The sequence below is a fragment of the Bubalus kerabau genome, chromosome 3 (assembly GCF_029407905.1).
Source record: "Bubalus kerabau isolate K-KA32 ecotype Philippines breed swamp buffalo chromosome 3, PCC_UOA_SB_1v2, whole genome shotgun sequence".
In the NCBI taxonomy this organism is placed as follows: domain Eukaryota; kingdom Metazoa; phylum Chordata; class Mammalia; order Artiodactyla; family Bovidae; genus Bubalus; species Bubalus kerabau.
Window position 1 is genome coordinate 130,022,213 of NC_073626.1, and position 23,260 is coordinate 130,045,472.

Sequence of the window (23,260 nt, forward strand, 5' to 3'; positions counted from 1 at the left end):
ACATCCAGTTCTAACTATTGTTTTTTGATTTGCATGCAGGTTTCTCAGGAGATAAGTAAGGTGGTCTGGTATTCCCAACTCTTTAAGAATTTTCCAAAGTTTGCTGTGAGCCACACAGTCATAGGCTTTAGCATAGTCTATGAAACAGAAGGGAGAAAGCAATGGCACCCCACTCCAGTACTTTTGCCTAGAAAATCCCATGGACAGAGGAGCCTGGTAGGCTGCAGTCCATGGGGTCGCTAAGAGTCGGACACAACTGAGCGAATTCACTTTCACTTTTCACTTTCATGCATTGGAGAAGGAAATGTCAACCCACTCCAGTGTTCTTGCCTGGAGAATCCCAGGGACGGAAAGCCTGGTGGGCTGCCATCTATGGGGTTGCACAGAGTCTGACACGACTAAAGCGACGCAGCAGCATGAAGCAGAAGTAGATGTTTCTTGGAATTCCATTGCTTTTTTTATGATCTAACAGATGTTGGCAATTTGATCTCTGGCTCCTCTACATTTTCTACATCAGGCTCGTATATCTGGAAGCTTTTAGTTCATGTATTGTTGAAGCCTAGCTTGAAGGATTTTGAGCATTGCGTTACCAGCAGGTGAAATGTGCAATTGTGTAGTACTTTGAATATTCTTTGGCATTGCCTTCCTTTGGAAATGGAATAAAAACTGACCTTTTCCAGTCTGTGGCCACTGCTGGGTTTTCCAAATTTGCTGGCATACTAAGTGCAGCACTTTAACAGCATCATCTTTTAGGATATCAAATAGCTCAGGTGCAATTGCATCACTTCCACTAACTTTATTTGTAGTACTGCTTCCTAAGGCCCACTTGACTTTGCATTCCAAGACATCTGGCTTAGGTGAGTGATCACACAGTCATGGTTATCTGGGTCACTAAGTCCTTTTCTGTATAGTTCTTCTGTGTATTTTGCTACATCTTAATATCTTCTGCTTCTGTTAGGTGATATATTATTTCATGTGTGGAGTAAGTAGAGGTTCATCAATTTCATATATATCCAAATGGATATTTCTTTCAACATCATTTGTTGTAAAATCTATTCTTTCCTTACTGATCCATAGCAGCAGTTCTATAATGAATCAAGTGTTCATATATTTCTGGGGCTGTGACTAGTTGATTGGTGATTGGTTTTATACTTATTAACTTATTTTTTGCATTGGTAATATTCTTCCTCACGCCAGTACTCACACTGTCCTAATTATAACAGATATTTAATAAGTATTTACAGACACCAGGGCACTCATTTTTTTTTTTCCGTTGGGAAAATCTTGCACATTATTGGGTCTCCACTCTTCTAAATAAGCTTTCAGTTTAGTTCAGTCGTGTCCTACTCTTTGAGACCCCATGAGTTGCAGCATACCAGGCCTCCCTGTCCATCACCAACTCCCGGAGTTCACTCTAACTCACGTCCATCGAGTCAGTGATGCCATCCAGCTATCTCATCCTCTGTCGTCCCCTTCTCCTCCTGCCCCCAATCCCTCCCAGCATCAGAGTCTTTTCCAGTGACTCAACTCTTCGCATGAGGTGGCCAAAGTATTGAAGTTTCAGCTTTAGCATCAGTCCTTCCAATGAACACCCAGGGCTGATCTCCTTCAGGATGGACTGGTTGGATCTCCTTGCAGTCCAAGGGACTCTCAAGAGTCTTCTTCAACACCACAGTTCAAAAGCATCAATTCTTTGGCGCTCAGGTTTCTTCACAGTCCAACTCTCACATCCATACATGACCACTGGAAAAACCATAGTCTTGACTAGATGGTGTGTCTCTGCTTTTGAATATGCTATCTAGGTTGGTCATAACTTTCCTTCCAAGGAATGTCTTTTAATTTCATGGCTACAATCACCATCTGCAGTGATTTTGGAGCCAAAAAAATAAAGTCTGACACTATTTCCACCGTTTCCCCATCTATTTCCCATGAAGTGATGTGACCGGATGCCATGATCTTAGTTTTCTGAATGTTGAGCCTTAAACCAACTTTTTCACTCTCCTCTTTCACTTTCATCAAGAGACTCTTTAGTTCCTCTTCACTTTCTGCCATAAGGGTGGTGTCATCTGCACATCTGAGATTATTGATATTTCTCACAGAAATCTTCATTCCAGCTTGTGCTTCTTCCAGCCCAGCGTTTCTCATGAGGTACTGTGCATATAAGTTAAATAAGTAGGGTGACAACATATAGCCTTGATGTACTCCTTTTCCTATTTGAAACCAGTCTGTTGTTCCATGTCCAGTTCTAACTGTTGCTTCCTGACCTGCATATAGGTTTCTCAATAGGCAAATTAGATGGTCTGGTATTCCCATCTCTTTCAGAATTTTCTGCAGTTTATTGTGATCTACACAGTATTAGCTTATTAGAGGTTAAAAAGGGAAGGACAGAAGAGAGGGACAAAGGCAAAAACAATTCAGATGTGGAGTTTGGATTAATGTTTGAATAAATTTATAGATCTATTTAGGGACAATGACAATCGCCAAATTTACAATATTAAGCCATCATATTCAGATACAATGAATTCCTTTTCATTTATCTGGGTCTTTTTAAATGCCTTTTAGACATTTTATAATTTTCTACATACTTTATTAGATTTATTCCCAGACTCTTGATACTACTATAAATTTTGTTTTTAAAATCATATTTTCAATTATTTGCTGCTGGGGTTTATAAACAAAACTGATTTTTATACATTGATTTTCCTTCTAGCAACTTGACTAATGCTCTTATTAATTCTAATAAGTTCTCTGTAGATGGTTTAGGGTTTTCTAAGTTTACAATCATATTACTGGCAGATAATGAGAGTTATTCTCTCTCTCCTTTCCAATGATGAAAAATTTTCTTTCTTTTTCTTTGCACACTATTGTAACTGGGCTTTGTGTGCAGTAAGAATTGTTCATCATGGCCATGTTTGTCTTAGAAATAATACTACAGGAATGCTTTCAGTTGTTCATTGTTAAAGATAATGCTTGCTCTGTGGTGAGAAACTCCCGTTAGAATCAGAATTAGCCTGAAATCTGAGGAAATGTGAGTCTAATGAAAAGTTAAAAGCAAGTAAAGACAGGAAAAAATGATGCTCTGACTATATAATAAGCCAACAAATTCTTATTCAGAATATATGATAAACTTCTGAAAATAAATAAGATAAAACAAACAACAACAAAAAAGAAAAGCAAACAAAAATTGGCAAAAAGTAGAAATAGTCACCTTGTTCAAGAAGAAATTTAAATGGTCAATAGAATGTTAAAAAGACACCCTCTTTAGAGAAATGTCTATTTAGTTCTTTGGCCCATTTTTTGATTGGGTCATTGATTTTTCTGGAGTTGAGCTGTAGGAGTTGCTTGTATATTCTCGAGATTAGTTGTTTGTCAGTTGCTTCATTTGCTATTATCTTCTCCCATTCTGAAGGCTGTCTTTTCACCTTGCTAATAGTTTCCTTTGATGTGCAGAAGCTTTTAAGGTTAATTAGGTCCCATTTGTTTATTTTTGCTTTTATTTCCAATATTCTGGGAAGTGGGTCATAGAGGATCCTGCTGTGATGTATGTCAGAGAGTATTTTGCCTATGTTCTCCTCTAGGAGTTTTATAGTTTCTGGTCTTACGTTTAGATCTTTAATCCATTTTGAGTTTATTTTTGTGTATGGTGTTAGAAAGTGTTCTAGTTTCATTCTTTTACAAGTGGTTGACCAGATTTCCCAGCACCACTTGTTAAAGAGATTGTCTTTAATCCATTGTATATTCTTGCCTCCTTTGTCAAAGATAAGGTGTCCATATGTGCGTGGATTTATCTCTGGGCTTTCTATTTTGTTCCATTGATCTATATTTCTGTCTTTGTGCCAGTACCATACTGTCTTGATGACTGTGGCTTTGTAGTAGAGCCTGAAGTCAGGCAGGTTGATTCCTCCAGTTCCATTCTTCTTTCTCAAGATCGCTTTGGCTATTCGAGGTTTTTTGTATTTCCATACAAATTGTGAAATTATTTGTTCTAGCTCTGTGAAGAATACCGTTGGTAGCTTGATAGGGATTGCATTGAATCTATAGATTGCTTTGGGTAGTATACTCATTTTCATTATATTGATTCTTCCAATCCATGAACATGGTATATTTCTCCATCTATTAATGTCCTCTTTGATTTCTTTCACCAGTGTTTTATAGTTTTCTATATATAGGTCTTTAGTTTCTTTAGGTAGATATATTCCTAAGTATTTTATTCTTTCCATTGCAAAGGTGAAAAACAAGACATACAGATGGCTAACAAACACATGAAAAGATGCTCAACATCACTCATTATCAGAGAAATGCAAATCAAAACCACTATGAGGTACCATTTCACACCAGTCAGAATGGCTGCGATCCAAAAGTCTACAAGCAATAAATGCTGGAGAGGGTGTGGAGAAAAGGGAACCCTCTTACACTGTTGGTGGGAATGCAAACTATTACAGCCACTATGGAGAACAGTGTGGAGATTCCTTAAAAAACTGGAAATAGACCTGCCTTATGATCCAGCAATCCCACTGCTGGGCATACACACTGAGGAAACCAGAAGGGAAAGAGACATGTGTACCCCAATGTTCATCGCAGCACTGTTTATAATAGCCAGGACATGGAAGCAACCTAGATGTCCATCAGCAGATGAGTGGATAAGAAAGCAGTGGTACATATACACAATGGAGTATTACTCAGCCATTAAAAAGAATACATTTGAATCAGTTCTAATGAGGTGGATGAAACTGGAGCCTATTATACAGAGTGAAGTAAGCCAGAAAGAAAAACACCAATACAGTATATTAACACATATATATGGAATTTAGAAAGATGGTAACAATAACCCTGTATACAAGACAGCAAAAGAGACACTGATGTATAGAACAGTCTTTTGGACTCTGTGGGAGAGGGAGAGGGTGGGGAGATTTGGGAGAATGGCATTGAAACTTGTAAAATATCATGTATGAAATGAGTTGCCAGTCCAGGTTCGATGCGCGATACTGGATGGTTGGGGCTGGTGCACTGGGATGACCCGGGGGGATGGAATGGGGAGGGAGGAGGGAGGAGGGTTCAGGATGGGGAACACATGTATACCTGTGGCGGATTCATTTTGATATTTGACAAAACTAATACAATTATGTAAAGTTTAAAAATAAAATAAAATAAAATACACGCTGTAAAAAAATAAATAAATAAAAATAAAGGCTATGAATCTTCAAAAAAATAAAAAAATAAATAAAAAGACACCCTCCCATAATCTAGGAAACACTATTTACCTGACATATTGGTAAAAATAAAACACCTACAATATCAAGTGTTCAGAAATATGTGGAAGGAAGAAAAGTTTTCTTATATTGGTGGCAGTGGATATAAATTGACACAATCACTTTGAAGAATGATATGACAATTTCTGATAAAAATTAAAATACACATATATTATTATCCAGAATTCTTATTTCTGGATATACTCACACATTTACATAAGGATGTTTATTAAATAGTATTTGTAATAGCATAAAATAACCTAAATTCAATAGAAATGTGGATATTCACATATTCACAAATGTTGAATATTCACATGATCAAAAAGCTCAAACAAAGCTTTAAAAGATTGAGTTAGATTTAAGCTTGTGATTGTGGGCAGATGAAAAAATAAATTTTGACTGGAAATTTAAATTTCAGAATAATTTAACACTGACTTTCAATTTTATAAGGTTAAGTTTCATTTTGTTTTATAAAATTCCAAAAGATCCTGAAATTCAGAAATTTATGAGAAAATTTAAATTTGGGAAACCATAGCTTCTTTTTCTTTTATTCTACCCCTCTTCCTCCCTTTTTTCTTTCTTTTCCACTGTTTCTCTTTCTTTCTTTCTAATCTTTTTCCATTCTTTCTTCTTTCTTTTGTTTGGAGACTGGGCTGGGGTACAGAGGTAGAGGCTGGTGAGTGATTTGCCATACAGGGGATAATCAACAGAGAATTGAATTGAATATAGGTCCACTTATATTTCAGTATTATTGGCTCTTATAGCATTCATTTCAAAATGTCTCATTTTTTTTTCACTATTTGTTATCTTTGGAAAATCAGCTCATCAAATGTAAGTGTTTAATGTTATTTGCAGTGCTGGGCAAAACAAAAACAACTTTGTCTTAACTTTATGACTATTAATAAAAAAATAACAAAGGAGGAAGATCAAATTTTGATAAAATACAGTAATATTGATCCTATTTTATATGAAATGATTTAGCTCAGTCAATTTCTAAGTTTCCTCCTCTTCCAATTAATATTGAATGTCTTGAAACACTTTTCAGCCATTGCACTCCAGCGAGATTATACTGGATATTTTCCTTTGTCATAGTGGAAAGAATTTAAGCATTTGCATCTGTGAGTCAGCATCCTAGGGAGAAGGCTTATATAATAGCCTTCTACAAGATATCAGAGTGCAAAACCATGTCTACTGTGGTATAATTATTTTTAAAGATCATTAAATTGGGGTGACAGAACAAAGTCTTCAGAAAGAACCTACAGAACCCTCTCTCAGGTACATGCACTACTTATAAACTTAGTTAAGAAAGATACAAACAAGATTAAAGGATAGCAATTTATAATAATCATAGAAATTATATTAATCAATCAGCTTATCAGGAAATATTTCACTACCACTGACTCTTGAAAAAGAAAAAGTATAAACAATTGCTGAATCTTTACAATAAACTGAGATTTCGAGGGAAAAAAAAAACTAAAAATAAACTACCATATGACCCAACAATTCCACTCCAGGTATGTATCTGAAAAAAACATTTAAAAAACTAATTCAAAAAGATACATGCACTCCAATTTTCACAGCAACACTATTCACAATAGCCAAGATATGGAAGCAACTAAAGTGCCCATCAACAGATGAATGGGCATAGAAGGTGAAGGTGAAGTTGCTCAGTCGGGTCCGACTCTTTGCGACCCCGTGGACTGTAGCCTACCAGGCTTCTCCGTCCATGGGATTCTCCAGGCAAGAATACTGGAGTGGGTTACCATTTCCTTTTCCAGGGGATCTTCCCGACCCAGGGATCGAACCAGGGTCTCCTGCATTGGAGGCAGACGCTTTAACCTCTGAGCCACCAGGGAAGCCTGGGCATAGAAGATGTGGTACATATTACACTGTAATATTGCTTCTGCTGCTGCTAAGTCGCTTCTGCTACTGCTGCTAAGTCGCTTCAGTCGTGTCTGACTCTGTGTGACCCCATAGACGTCAGCCCACCAGGCTCTCCCATCCCTGAGATTCTCCAGGCAAGAACACTGGAGTGGGTTGACATTTCTTTCTCCAACGCATGAAAGTAAAAAGTGAAAAGTGAAAGTGAAGTCGCTCAGTTGTGTCCCGACTCTTAGCGACCCCATGGACTGCAGCCCACTAGGCTCCTCCATCCATGGGATTTTCCAGGCAAGAGTACTGGAGTGGGGTGCCATTGCCTTTTCCGAAGTCGCTTCAGTAGTGTCCAACTCTGTGCGACCCCATAGACCGCAGCCCACCAGGCTCCCCCATCCCTGAGATTCTCCAGGTAAGAACATTGGAGTGGGTTGCTGTTTCCTTCTCCAATGCATGAAAGTGAAGTCGCTCAGTCGTTTCCGACTCTTAGTGACCCCAGGGACTGCAGCCTACGAAGCTCCTCCATCCATGGGATTTTCCAGTCAAGAGTACCGGAAGTGGGTTGCCATTGCCTTCTCCATGCTGTAATATTACTCAGCCATAAAAAAGAATGAAATTCTACAAATTTACAACAACATGGATGGACCTAAAAGATATTATGCTTATTGAAAAAGTCAAATAGAGAAAAACAAAAACTATTTGATATCACTTGTATGTGGAATCTAAAATAAAAACAAAACAGCAAACTAGTGAATATAATAATAATAATAAAAAAAAAAAGAAGCAGAGTCACAGATATAGAGAACAAACTAGTGGTTACCAGTGGAGAGAAGGAAGAGGAGGAGGGGCAGTAAAGGGGCATGGAATTTTTTTAAATGGTTACTATGAGGTGGTATGAAATCATGTGCAAAAAACTATTGAAAATTGTGTTAGTTGCTCAGTCATGTCCGACTCTTTGTGACCCCATGGTCTGTACATGAAATCTCCAGGCAAGAACACTGGAGTGGATTGCCATTCCCTTCCCATGGGATCTTCCCAACCCAGGGATTGAACTCAGTCTCCTGCATTGCAGTCAGTTTCTTTACATCTGAGCCACCAGGAAGCCCCCCAAATTGTAAAGCATTATATAATTCAAAGAATCTTTCATTCAATGTAAAAAAAAGTCTTATAATAAGCTAAGTCCTTTATGTGACCACATTTAATTTTCCTCAAAACAATCATACTATATAAGGGTATATGTTTCATTTTGTGTCAAAGAAAATGAAGTTCAGAGAAGTTAAATAGGTTATTCAAGGGCATGCATCTGAAACCCTGCTCCATTTATACTGTATTCATCTTCCCATAGAACAGAGTAATGCATAGAGCTCCTTCTGAGATTCACTGTCTAGTTGGAGAGACTGTCAGTAACCTTCATGTAATGTAGTAAGTGACAGGAGCCACCAACAGCCTGGTTCCAAAACAGGAAACATTAATGTAATTAAAGTCTTCAGGAACGTGTCCTTGGAGGGAAACCATATTTGACATTAGGAACAGATTAGGTAGCTTCCCTGGTACCTCAGACGGTAAAGCGTCTGCCTCCAATGTGGGAGACCCGGGTTTGATCCCTGGGTTGGGAAGATCCCCTGGAGAAGGAAATGGCAACCCACTCCAGTATTCTTGCCTGGAAAATCCCATGGACTGAGAATCCCGGTAGGCTAAGGTCCATGGCGTCGCAAAGAGTCGGACACGACTGAGTGACTTCACTTTCACAGATTAGGTGCAGATTAGGACTTTGTATACTTGTATTTGTTCTGAAATATCTATGATGTAAGCTTACAGAAGCAATACTTTCAGGCCATATTCCATGGTATTTTTCTACCTTATGTATGCACTTGGCAAAGACTTGTAAACTCTGTCCATTAACCTTATCATTAATACTGTTTTGTTTTGCCATCTTTTTTTTTTTCATCCCCAAAATGGTGTTTGCATAATTGCAATTTGAACCATTTTTTTTTAAAAGAAGCTTCCTGAAGCATACCTTCAAGATGTATGCTAAAATGTAAAATAGTCTGATACTAATTCAAATATTAGCTTAATCACATATATGCCCCAAATTCCAAGAAGGCTAATATGAAAAATATTAATATAATTATTTAAAACTCTTTCCAATAGACTCACAGACACTCAGAACAGATTTGTGGTTACCAAGAGTGAGTGGAAGTGGGGAAAGGATGGATTGGGAGTTTGGGATTAGTAGATGCAAACTATTATATAGGGAATGGATAAACAACAAGGCCCTACTGTATAGCAAAGGGATCTATATTCAATATCCTGTGGTAAACCATAATGGAAAAGAATATGAAGAAGAATGTATATAATTGTATAACTGAATAACTTTGCTATACAACAGAAATTACAACATTATAAATCAACTGCACTTCAATTACAATAAATAAGTAAATAAAATGTTTCTAAAATCAAGATGATACCACTCTACCAGGAACTAAAGAACCTCTAGATTCAAAAGCTAGCTTAAAACTCAACACTCAAAAAACTAAGATAATGGCATGAAGTCCCATCACTTCATGGCAAATAGATGAAGAAAAAGTGGAAACAGTGGCAGAATTAATTTTCTTGGGCTTAAAAATCACTGTGGACAGTGAATGCAGCCACGAAATTAAAAAATGCTTGCTCCTTGGAAGAAAAACTATAACAAACCTAGAGAGAATATTGAAAAGCAGAGACATCATTTTGCCCACAAGGATCCATGCAGTCAAAGCTATGGCTTTTCCACTAGTGGATGTGAGAGTTGGACCATAAAGAAAGCTGAGTACTGAGAAATTGATGCTTTTGAATCGTGGTGCTGGAGAAGACTGTCGAGAGTCCCTTGGACAGCAAGGAGATCAAACCAGTCAATCTTAAATCAAGCCTGACTATTCATTAGAAGGACTGATGTTGAAGCTGAAACCAATATTTTGGCCACCCAGTGCAAAAAGCTGATTCATTGAAAAAAGACTCTGATGCTGGAAAGACTGAGTGCAGGGGTGACTGAAGTTGGATGGCATCACCAATTCAATGGACACGATTCTGAGCAAACTCCAGGAGATAGTGAAGGACAGGGTAGCCAGGCGTGCTATAATCATGGGGTTGCAAAGAACTGGACATTACTTAGCAACTGAACAATAACAAGAAATCAACATAGAAAATCAACATAGAGAAATATATTCTACCAGTCATTTATGGTCCCTCTAGCTCTAGACTGAAGCTTCTCTCAATTTCTTATTCTCAATATGACTGTTGCAGTCATAATTCAAAATTGACACTAGAGCTATACTGAAAAATAAGTTTGAGTGTCAGCACAAACCCCACAAAAGCAATATGATGGTCATTCTGAGAGCTCTCCAAGGAAGGCCTTGGTTTTTAAATGCAGTTTTCATGCCAGCGTTTTTTCAGTACTATAAAGTTAAAAAATGAGTTAAGTTCAGTCACTCAGTCATGTCCAACTCTTTGCGACCCCATGGACTGCAGAACTCCAGGCCTCCCTGTCCATCACCAACTCCTGGAATTTACCCAAACTCATGTCCATTGAGTTGGTGATGCCATCCAACCACCTCATCCTCTGTCATCCACTTCTCCTCCAGCCTTCAATCTTTCCCAGCATCAGGGTCTTTTCCAATGAGTCAGTTCCTCAAATCAGGCGGCCAAAGTATTGGAGTTTCACCTTCAGCATCAGTCCTTCCAATAAACATTAAGGACTGATCTCCTTTAGGATGGAATGGTTGCATCTCCTTGCTGTCCAAAGGATTCTCAAGAGTCTGCTCCAACACCACAGTTCAAAAGCATCACTTCTTTGGCTTTGGCATAGTCAATAAAACAGAAGTAGATGTTTTTCTGGAACTCTCCTGCTTTTTCAAAGATCCAACGGATGTTGGCAATTTGATCTCTGGTTCCTCTGCCTTTTCTAAATTCAGTTTGAACATCTGGAAGTTCACGGGGGTTCACATACTGTTGAAGCTCCTCTGACCATAGGATTTTCCAGGCAAGAATACTGGAATGGGTTGCCATTTCCTTCTCCAGAAGATCTTCCTGACCCAGGGATTGAACTCCAGTCTCCTGCATTGCAGGCAGATGCTTTACCATCTGAGCCACCAGGGAAGCCCATACTGTTGAAGCCTGGCTTGGAGAATTTTGAGGTTGTTTTTTTTTTTTTTTGCTAGCATGTGAAATGAGTGCAATTGTGTGGTAGTTTGAACATTCTTTGGCCTTGCCTTTCTTTGGGATTGGAATGAAAACTGACCTTTTCCAGTCCTGTGGCCACTGCTGAGTTTTCCATATTTGCTGGCATATTGAGTGCAGCACTTTCACAGCATCAACTTTCAGGATTTGAAATAGCTCAACTGAAATTCCATCATCTCCACTAGCTTTGTTCATAGTGATGCTTCCTAAGGTCCACTTGACCGCATTCCAGGATGTCTGGCTCTAGGTGAGTGATCAGACCATTGTGATTATCTGGGTCATGAAGATCTTTTTGATCTAGTTCTTCTGTGTATTCTTGCCACCTCTTCTTAATATCCTCTGCTTCTCTTAGGTCCATACCATTTCTGTCTTTTATTGCACCCATCTTTTCATGAAAATTTCGCTTGTTATCTCTAATTTTCTTGATGAGATCTCTAGTCTTTCTCATTTTATTGTTTTCCTCTATTTCTTTGCATTGATCAATGAGGAAAGCTTTCTTATATCTCCTTGCTATTCTTTGGAACTCTGCATTCAAATGGGTATATTTTTCCTATTCTCCTTTGTCTTTCACTTCTTTTCTTTTTGTTGCTGCTTGTAAGGCCTCCTCAGACAACCATTTTGCCTTTTTGTGTATCTTTTTCTTGGGGATTGTCTTGATCACTGCCTCCTGTACAATGTCAAGAACCTCTGTCCATAGTTCTTAAGGCACTCTGTCTATCAGATCTAATCCCTAATAGATCTAATCTATTTGTCATTTTCCTATATGGTCATAAGGGATTTGATTTAGGTCATACCTGAGTGGTCTAGTGGTTTTCCCTACTTTCTTCAATTTCAGTCTGAATTTGGCAATAAGGAGTTAATGATCTGAGTCACAGTCAGCTTCCAGTCTTGTTTTTGCTGACTGTATAGAACTTCTCCATCCTTGGCTACAAAGAATATAATCAATCTGATTTTGGTATTGACCATCTAGTGATGTCCATATGTAGAGTCTTCTCTTGTGTTGTTGGAAGAGGGTGTTTGCTATGACCAGTGTGTTCTTTTGGCAAAATTCTGTTAGCCTTTTCCTTGCTTCATTCTGTACACCAAGGCCAAATTTGCCTGTTACTCCAGGTATTTCTTGACTTCCTACTTTTGCATTCCAGTCCCCTATAATGAAAAGGACATCTTTTTTGGGTGTTAGTTCTAGAAGGTCTTGTAGGTCTTTATAGAACTGTTCAACTTCAACTTCTTCAACATTACTGGTCGGGGCATAGATTTGAATTACTGTGCTATTGAATGGTTTGCCTTGGAAACGAACAGAGTTCATTGTGTTGTTTTTGAGATTGCATCCAAGTACTGAATTTTGGACTGTTTTGTTGACTACTAGGGCTACTCCATTTCTTCTAAGGGATTCTTGTCTACAGTAGTAGATATAATGGTCATCTGAGTTAAATTCACCCATTCCAATCCATTTTAGTTCACAGATTCCTAAAATGTCTATGTTCACTCTTGCCGTCTCCTATTTAACCACTTTCAATCTGCCTTGACTCATGGACCTAACATTCCAGGTTCCTATGCGATATTGCTCTTTACAGCATCGGACTTTACTTCCATCACCAGTCACATCCACAGCTGGGTGTTGTTTTTACTTTGGCTCCATCTCTTCAGTCTTTCTGGAGTTATTTCTCCACTGATCTCCAGTAGCATATTGGGCACCTGCCAACCTCGGGAGTTCATCTTTCAGTGTCCTATTTTTTTTCTTTTCATACAATTCATGGGGTTCTAAAGGCAAGAATGCTGAAGTGGTTTGCCATTCCCTTCTCCAGTGGACCGCGTTTTGTCAGAACTCTCCACCATGATCCATCTATCTTGGGTGGCCCTACACAGCATGACTCATAGTTTCATTGAGTTAGACAACACTGTGGTCCATGTGATTAGATTGGTTAGTTTTCTGTGATTGTGGTTTTCAGTCTGTCTGACCTCTGATGGAGAAGGATAAGAGTCTTATGGAAGCTTCCTGATGGGAGAGACTGACTGAGGGGAAACTGGGTCTTGTTTTGATGGGTGGGGCCAAGCTCAGTAAATCTTTAATCCTATTTTCTTTTGAAGGGCGGGGCTGCATTCCCTCCCTGTTATTTGACCTGAAGCCAAACTATGGTGGACATAATGAACATAATGTCCTCCTTTGAAATGTCCCATGCACACACTGCTACACTCTGTGCCCCCAACCCAGCAGTAGGCCACTGCTGACCCATACCTCCACCAGAGATCCTTGGACACTCATGGGCAAGTTTGGGTCAGTCTCTTGTGGGGTAACTCCTCCTTTCCCTTGGGTCCTGGTGCACACAAGCTTCTGTTTGTGCCCTCCCAGAGTCTGTTTCTCCAGTCTTGTGTAAGTTCTGGTGGCTTTATGGTGGGATAATGGCAACCTCCTCCAAGAGGGCTTATGCCATACCCAGGTCTACTGCACCCAGAGCCCCTGCTCCCACAGCAGTCCAGTACTGACCCATATATCCTCAGGAGACACCCAAACACAGTTCTGTCTCAGTCTCTGTGTGGTCTCTGGGTCCTGGTGTGCACAAGATATGTTTGAGCCCTCTGAGTGTCTCTGCTGGGTATGGGGTTTGATTCAAAATGTGATTTCACCCCTCCAACCATCTTACTTGGGCTTCTCCTTTGCCCTTGATGTGGGGTATCTCCTCAAAGTCTCTCTAGCACCGTGCAGCCATGCTGAGAGAGAATAAAAACTCTCATGTGAGTCTGTGAGAGGAACCAGCTGGTCAGGTGAGGGCTGGACTTGTGGATATGAAATACAGAAAGGTCAGCTTGAGGAGCAGAGTTTACACATCAGCATTCTAGATGGTTCAAAGGCAGACAGAATCTGAATGTTCACAGCCAAGATTGTCTAGGTCCCCAAGCCAAGTAAACTCCTGAGACAGCCAGGAAGTTCAGTAAAGCAGGGAGAACTTAAATCTCCTGTGTCATGGAAGACAAAATTCCAGATTTCAAGAAGAAGGAACCAATTACTTGCAGTTCCAGAAGCAGAGACAGTGGAGTGGAACCAACCCTAAGTTGAATAGCATTCTCTTTTCCTTCCTCTGTGTGTCCTGTTGGTTCTGTAGGTCCTGGGGATATAGTCTTGCAGGTGTTCAGGATAATTCCAAGTTCCACATAATAAAATGTCTGAAAGGAAACCAGATGGGATCTGCCTTTGGAAATTTTGGTGTACACCATTATTCTCTGCTGAGTAACGTACTTAAAGTTTGGCTTGAATATACTGTGATAGATATTTTAACACTGTTTGGTAGAGTTTATGGAGAAATTACTTGCTTTTTTCCTAAACATTCCAAGATTGCAAGATTGCTTGAGAGGCTGAGAGCAAATGAATAGAATGAATGGACTGATGTATCTTGGGTCAGTTCTGCAAGATGGTAATAATGTGGTTAATGCCTACAGGGGTTGGACAGATCTAGTGCCAATTCCAGCTTTGTGACCTTGGGCAAGCTACTTAAATGCTCTGAATCTGTGTCTTTATAAAACCAGAGTAATAATGCCTAACTCATAATTAGTATTAAGAGGAATCAATGAATTAATTTTTATAAGTCACCTGTCACCATGGCCTATTGTCTGTATTCAAAAATAGACATGTGCTGTGATCATGTTGGCAGGGCTTCCCAGGTGGAACTAGTAGTAAAGAACCCACCTGCCAAAGCAGGAGACACAAAGGGATCGAGGGTGTGATCACTGGGTTGGAAAGATCCCCTGAAGGAGTGCATGGAAACTCACTCCAGTATTCTTTCCTGGAGAATCCCATGGACAGAGGGGCCTGGTGGGATACAGTTCATAGAGTTGCACAGAATTGGACAGGACTGAAGTGATTTAATACACACACATGTGATCGTGTTGACAGGTATGGAAACTAGGATGGTTTATATGCGGCCTCATTGCAATACACTTTGTGACAGGAAAAGAATCTGCCCATTGATGCCCACACTGATAAGAATTGTTTCTTCTCGATCATCCTTCTTTCCTCCACCATGGCACTTGGACTGTTTTGCCAAGCTTTCCCTGTGTGCTACCACAAAAGTTAGTCAGATGCCAGAGGGCTAAGTTGGACCAGTGAGGCAGTTACATGAAATATGAAATGAGAGAAGCCTAGAAGGGAGAATGCTTCCCTGGTGTCTCAGCTGGTAAAGAATCCACCTGCAATGTGGGAGACCTGGGTTTGATCCCTGGGTTGGGAAAATCCCTTGGAGAAGGGAATGGCTACCCCCTCAGTAATCTGGCCTGGAGAATTCCATGGACTGTATAGTCCATGGGATTGCAAAGAGTTGGACACGACTAAGTGACTTTCATTTCATTTCACTGAGAAGAGAGAGGTCACCAGTGTTAAAAGGTTTTCTAACCCACGTGTGTGGCTCATGACCAGCAGAAGGAGACATTTGGGAACTTATTCTTGAGTCAGAATCTGCATTTTATCAAGATCCTCTTGTAATTCATGCTGTCGATAAGATTTGAGAACTACTGTTCAAAGAAGTTTCCCAAGAAATCAAAATTAGGTGCGTAAACCAAAATAGGTGATAAAAGCCATGAGGATGTTGGAATGGTGTTAAGTATTACAGGAAGATGACCACAGTAAAATTTCACTAGGTTCCACCTCTCTTAAAAGCACAGGCACAGCAATAAAGATACTATCCAATCCAAACTATTCAATCCAAGTTTAAGTTCAAATTTGGGCCAATAACAAATTTTTTAAAATTGTCACTGTTCGTATAAATTCAGTCCAAGTCTGCCTGGCAAACATAATATTTAGTATCAAATGGCATACATTCACATCTTACTAGTACACTAAATTTGCTTTCCAATTAAAATTTCATTTAAACAAACCAGAATGCCTTCCCAAACACATTGTACTGACTCTAAGAAACTAGACTCTGTGACCTAGTTCATCAAAATGCACTTGAAAAATTCTGTCTGGAAGTTTCAGACCAATGCTATGCATCCAAGGTTTTATATTCTTCATTCTGTCTTTTCTCTTCCAAGGCTGGACTCATAACCACTTGAGATAGAGCTAAAGCTGACAGAGAAAGTGAAAATCCTCTCCTCCTTGCCCAGAGGAAATGCTTGGCAGAAGATTTCCAAGCTGTGCTGTCATCAAAGCTAAACTTAACCTTGTTCAGGAAGAGAATCCTTAACTTTCAAACTGACTCCTTGTCAGGTCCATTCAGCTTGCAAAGTACAATGTTAAGGTGGGGAAAAAAAAGAAGAAAAAATAGCAACGGATAGCATTTCATAGCATTTCATCACTTGAAATGATGACTTCTCATGTTTGACAATGACATTAAAGTTAAATGTCTTGGTTCATGGGCACTTACTACTCCCTTCATCTCCATTAATCTTTGCTCACAGTTTTAAGATACACCACTTACTGTCTCCAGCAATAAAATGAAATTATAATTGCTTTTCAGTGTATTTTTTCTCATGTTATTTGATTGCTAAAAATTTCTTCCAAAATGGGAGATATTTAGTGAACACAATACAATGTATTTTCTTGCTATTTTTAATCTATTCTTGCATAATTTGAAGGGTTGGGTATTGGAAGAATGGAAATTGAACTCATCTGACCGTGACAGATTTGCAAACTCTGAACACAACTCACACTTTATTGATGCTTTTAAATTACAGCACCAAATACCTGGACATGTTCATATAACATTTATAGCATTTTATGTCTTCACAGCTACAGCCAACGTTTGCTTAAGAATCACAACAGTAATTCAGGATGTGCAAGAAGAGCGTTTTATAAGGAAAAGTAGAACATTCTGAAGCATTTTGCCTGAAACAGCTTTTATTTTTAGCCTGTTCCCCAAAAATCATTATCTAGAGGCCTGACATGTCTCAAAAAATCATTGTATTTGAGTGCCTGGTGGGTCATTTCACAGAGTCCTGTAAGATCATATTTGCTAACAAATGGGAAGGATCTCTGGACCACAGAAACATTTGGTGAAATAAATTTATGTGGTGAAACTTTCCCCTTCCTCTGTGTTCTGATGAGCAAATATTCTCTAGAGTTTGATCCAGTAAATTATATCCAGGATTTTTACTGAGTTCTATAAAAGGTAGCATTTCCAAAATTGAAATCTGATAATCTGAGGATCTCAGAATAATTAATATTTATATGCATGCATTAAATTGCCTTCTCTCTAGAGCCTTTGTTGGGATCAGTTTTGTTTGAGTAAGAGCATACACAAGAACGCCCAGGAAAAAAGGGCCCGATTTGGGACTTAGCCCTGAACTATGCCTAGTTCCCTCCCTTTAGTGAGAAAAGTATTTTCATAAGAGGGAAAAACATAAAGCCAAACCATTCATCTCAATTTCAGAGAAATAGCTGGTCAGATGGGGCCACCCATACCATTTATTGGTCATGTCAGCGTAGTTTCCATCCCCCAAATATGAAAACCAGACAAAGAGAGGCCTACTGATAAATTAAGGGGGATAGTAATTGGGAACTGAAAGTATTTTCATTTCTCAATTTCAGAATTCAAATTTGTGTACTCTCAAAATGTAATTTCCTTACTCAAAAATCTTTAAGGATAGTCATCATAATAATGTTATAGTTAATATATAAGTTAATGCAGATCATTAGTACATTTTGCCTCATTAATTGAGCCGTTCTTATGTGTCAAACACTGTTCTTTTTCTTGGTGTCTCATAATACTCCTAATTTGTCACATCTCCCCTTTGGTGAATAGATGCCATCAGTTCCATTTCCAAGGAGGAACCTGTTGCACAGAAAAGGGAATGGATTTGCCTGGATTCACCAAGTTGGTCCTTAGGATGACAGACTATACATAAGCAGCATGCTCGGACCCAGAGCTGGACCCTTTTCATTCTGCTTCACACTCCACACCTGTCAGAGCTTGAACCCTCAGTGGGCTTACACAGTCAGCCCCCTGCCCCCCACCACCTCCATGGGTTAATGTTTATCCTCAACACTCTCAGAGCCTTGGTTTATTTTACCTGTGAATAACAGGGGGTTTTGAGGTTAGACCAGGTAATTTGCCTTCCCAGCTAATACCTCTGTGATGCTGATAACTGTGCCCTCATTTGTCATACAGTCACCCTTAAGACTGACCTACCTACCTGAAGTGTTTTTTCCCCAAGATCAAATAAAGTCAGTATTTGGAAATCATACACATATTAAAAATAGCAATGATGATTCATCAAGATTCGTTTTAAGCACTCACAACTCACAGTCTTTATTTTTAATTTTTTAATTGAAGTCTAGTTGATTTACAATATTGTATTAATTTCTGCCATACAGCAAACTGATTCAGTTATACATATATACAGTCTTTATTTTAATATTATTTTCCATATGGTTTATCACAGTGTATTGAATATAGTACCCTGCAAGAACTCATAGTCTTGATTTTCCTACCATGTGATGTGGGCAAACAAGTCTCTATAGCGTTGCCCTGAGAGTTCCAGTTTTAGAACACTGCTCTATACCTGCCCGTATTTTCAATGCCAATATAGGACTATCCTCCATTTATCCAAAATTTTACTTAACATATAATGATTGAGCAACTGATCTGTGATCATCATTGTGAACAGTGATGACATTAGAAAGATAAGTAAGGCATGGTCCTTCTTACAAAGAGCTGCGGAGTCTGATGTGTAATAAAAATCATCAAAACAAAAGCCCATCATTGTGACATTCCTCCTAGGAAGGGTTGCATAAGACAGCAAAGACATCAGAAAGAGGAGGTGGTTTTCTCTGTCTAGAGGGATCAAGGCATGTTTCTAGGAGCACTTACACACTGTGCGGGGATTAGAGTTGGTGAGTGGGCAAAAGGAAGGCAATTTGGGAGGCATTCAGGATAGAGTCACATATAGAAGGGGGCCAGAGGGGTAACACAGCATTCTCTGAAAGCTGCCAGGAATTTGGCAAGTCTGAACATGGACTGAGGAGTAAGGAATGTCAGAAGAAAAGTAACATGTGTCTGATCATGAAGAGATACATAGAAGTAAGGAAATAGAGTTTCATTCTGAAGGCATGAAAAACTACCTACCTCAGGTCAACAGAATAGTTCCTTTTTCCTGAATAGTGCTCATCACTCACCTCTCTTTGGGCAGTGAAGACTGCAACTTCTTACTTACACCCCAATGTTCAGTTCAGTTCAATCTCTCAGTTGTGTCCAACTCTTTGCAACCCCATGGACTACAGAATTCCAGGCTTCCCTGTCCATCACCAACTCCCGGAGTTTACTCAAACTCATGTCCATCGAGTCAGTGATGCCATCCAACCATCATCTCATCCTCTGTCGTCCCCTTTTCCTCCTGCCTTCAATCTTTCCCAGCATCAGTTCAGTTCAGTTCAGTTGCTCAGTTATGTCCAACTCTGTGACACCATGGACTGCACCATGCAAGCCCTCCCTGTCCATCACCAATTCCCGGAGTTCACTCAAAATCATGTCTATCGAGTTGATGATGCCATCCAACCATTTCATTCTCTGTCATCACCTCCTCTGCCCACCTTCAATCTTTCCCAATATCAGGTTCTTTTCAAATGAGTCAGCTCTTTGCATCAGGTGACCAAAGTACTGGAGTTTCAGCTTCAACATTAGCCCTTCCAATGAACACCCAGGACTGGTTGGATCTCTTTGCAGTCCAAGGGACTCTCAAGAGTCTTCTCCAAGATCACAGTTCAAAAGCATCAATTCTTCAGCACTCAGCTTTCTTTATAGTCGAACTCTCACATCCATACATGACTATTGAAAAACCATAGCTTTGGTTAAATGGACCTTTGCTGGCAAAGTAATGTCTCTGCTTTTTAATATGCTGTCTAGGTTGGTCATAAATTTTCTTCCAAGGAGCAAGCATCTTTTAATTTCATGGCTGCAGTCACCATCTCCAGGGATTTCAGAGCCCTCCAAAATAAAGTCTGTCACTGTTTCCCCATCTATTTGCCATGAAGTGATGGAACCAGATGCCATGATCTTAGTTTTCTGAATGTTCACTCTCCTCTTTTCACTTTCATCAAGAGACTTTTTAGTTCTTCTACACTTTCTGCCATAAGGGTGCTGTCATCTGCATATCTGAGGATATTGATATTTCTCACAGCAGTCTTGATTCCAGCTTGTGCTTCATCCAGCCTAGTGTTTCTCAGGATGTACTCTGCATATAAGTTAAATAAGCTGGGTGACAATATACACCCTTGACACACTCCTTTTCCTATTTGCAACCAGTCTGTTGTCCATGTCCAGTTCTAACTTTGCTTCTTGATCTGCATACAGATTTCTCAAGAGGCAGGTCAGGTGGTCTGGTATTCCCATCTCTTTCAGAATTTTCGACAGTTTCTTGTGATCCACACAGTCAAAGGCTTTGGCATTGTCAATAAAGCAGAAATGTTCACAGAAACACTATTTACAATAGCCTAGACATGGAAGCAACCTAAAGGGACGAATGAATAGAGATGATGTGCTACATATAAACTATAGAGTATTTTTCAGCCATAAAAAGAAGGAAATAATGCTATGTGCAGCAACATGGATGAATCCAGAGATTATACTAAGGGAAATTAACTAGATAAACACAAATATATGACATCTCTTATATGTGGAATCTAAAATATGACATAAATGAACTTATTTATGAAACAGAAACATATTCGCAGACCTAGAGCACAGATCTGCAGCTGTCAAGAGGGAGTGGAGTGGGGGTGGGGTGGATTGGGAATTTGAGATTAGCAGATGCAAACTATTATATAGGGAGTGGATAAAAAACAAGGTCCAACTGTATAACACAGGGAACTATTTTTAATATCCTGTGATAAACACAGTGGAAAAGAATATTTTAAAAATGCATCCCTTTATAACATCTTATGACTTGCCATCCGATATATATATATATATATAGTACTCCCCTGATGCTACTCATTATATTTATCTAAAAGAAAGGTGAGAAGTCTTATGTATCATTTGGAAATCATTTTGATCTGTGATTCATTCTTCATCTCTCTTTCGTTTGATTTAAATGAGTTAATTTTAGAAATTGATTTCTCAACTTCCCAAGTCTCTAGGATAACAATAGAGACAGATTCATTAAAACCAGAAATCTTAACATGATCCTTCGTTTTTACCTGCCTTTCAAATCAACAGGCATTGATGATTCCCAGGTAACCAAATTGTCATACCTTCTCCTTATCTCAAATTCCAGTTTTTCACTTCAGGGCATTTTACTTTCTTCTTTATTATAGGGTTTGATTTGGTCTTCATGTCAGCAGGGTTTTACCTTCATTCTCCTACCCTATCCTCACCCCAGATATGCACATGTGTACACCAACTTCCTAAAATACAAATTGATGTGACTGTCTCACCCAAAGCAGTGCTTCTCAGCTTTTTAAGCTTAAAATCCAAACACAAAAACACAGAGGGCCCTACTTAATGTATCACAAGTTTTTTAATAAATAAAATATAAGTACTAGAAAGAAATGCAAGTATTTTCTATAGCCTCATCCCTCATAATGTTATATAAGAGGTGTGCTTCCTGTTCACCATAGACTCATCAGTCTATGGACCAGATAGCATAATGCCTGGCACATTGTGCTTAAGAACTATTAAATGCAGCCAATTAAAAAAATGCATAAAACTTAAAAAGTGCACTGTGTTTAATCTTGGAGTCTAGTAATGCATAAACAGGATAGCTCCTGGTACAGAATCATACTAGGTACCCTGAAAAGCTGATAAAACACAGTGTTAAAACCAGCTGGATGGACAAAGTCAAAAACATATAATAGAGGGTATAAGAAAGATCTTTTATTAAGCAATGACTGGAGATGATGAGCTTGAATCTAAGGAAGAATAAAGGATATAAAATAGAGGGAACTAATGTGTATCCAGTTATGTGCCATGGGTTAAATATTTAACATGAATTGTCTCTTTTTGTTCTCATAACAAGCCTGGATATAGTTATGATCCCCGTTATACATACAGAAGACTGAGATTAAATAAGTTCCCAAAGGGTATATAATTAGCAAGCTGCAGAGTTAGAATCTGAATTCAGACTGGGCTGGAATCCAATGTCTGCCTATTTCCAAATATACTGCAGTCTCCAACTAGTCCAGAACACACACACACAGCTCGGTTATGATGTTGAAGTACCACTGTTGCTGTCCCTGAGCTGGCATTATTTTCTCATCTACAAAGACCAGTAAGAATCAATATTTGTTCATATTATTGGTGCATGTTTAGCCCATCCACTCATAAATGATTGGCATTGACCCTCATGTGGTTGTGATATCAGCCAGCTGGCCATTCCCCAACTCAAGCCTATCTTTTCAATCAGGCATTTTTCCTAAATTCTAATGAATAGGATTGGTGACACACAGAGCTTGTAGTGTTTCCTTTAGGGACACTATGCCCAGACCCATTAGAGATGAAGAGGAATGTATATGGGTTGATCAAGCTGCATGTGAAGATTGTGGTTTCTTGAATAACCAAGATTTTCAGTGTAATTTTGAACCACTCAATGCAGGATCCTGATTAGCTATTGGAAGTTTAGCTCCATCATATTCAAAAAAGAACAGATATCCACTGAGAAAGACTAAGCCAAGGAAAGAGATTTTCAACTCTGATTAGCACTGAATTGATGGAAGCACTGTCTTTATGAAATTCTCAACTTGTTGTCTTTCCTTCATTTTAAAATCCTATGCATAATCATTTGAACAATGTGCTAAGTAAGAATATATTTTCTTGTAATTTTTAAAAGTTTTAATCTTATTTTTTTCCCATTTTGCCAATCTTATCATTATATACATCCCATTGGTTCATGTATCTAGCTTTGCTTAAAAATCCCCAAAATTCTGAAACTGAGTTGGCACTACTTTATAATGGTGTCTGTGTTGTGTGTGTGTCTTTTTGTTTGTCTGTTTATTGCAT

At 38.9% G+C, this 23,260-nt stretch overlaps 1 protein-coding gene and 1 non-coding gene across 3 annotated transcripts in view; one reads left to right on the top strand and one right to left on the bottom strand.

The window, feature by feature from the left end:
- The window catches only part of CNTNAP5 (contactin associated protein family member 5), a 1,047,625-nt gene that overhangs the window by 193,597 nt on the left and 830,768 nt on the right, over positions 1–23,260 (top strand). The gene's annotated exons all lie outside the window — the stretch shown is intronic.
- TRNAW-CCA (transfer RNA tryptophan (anticodon CCA)) lies at positions 7,034–7,105 on the bottom strand. The gene has a single exon. It is a non-coding gene; the product is annotated as a tRNA-Trp (tRNA).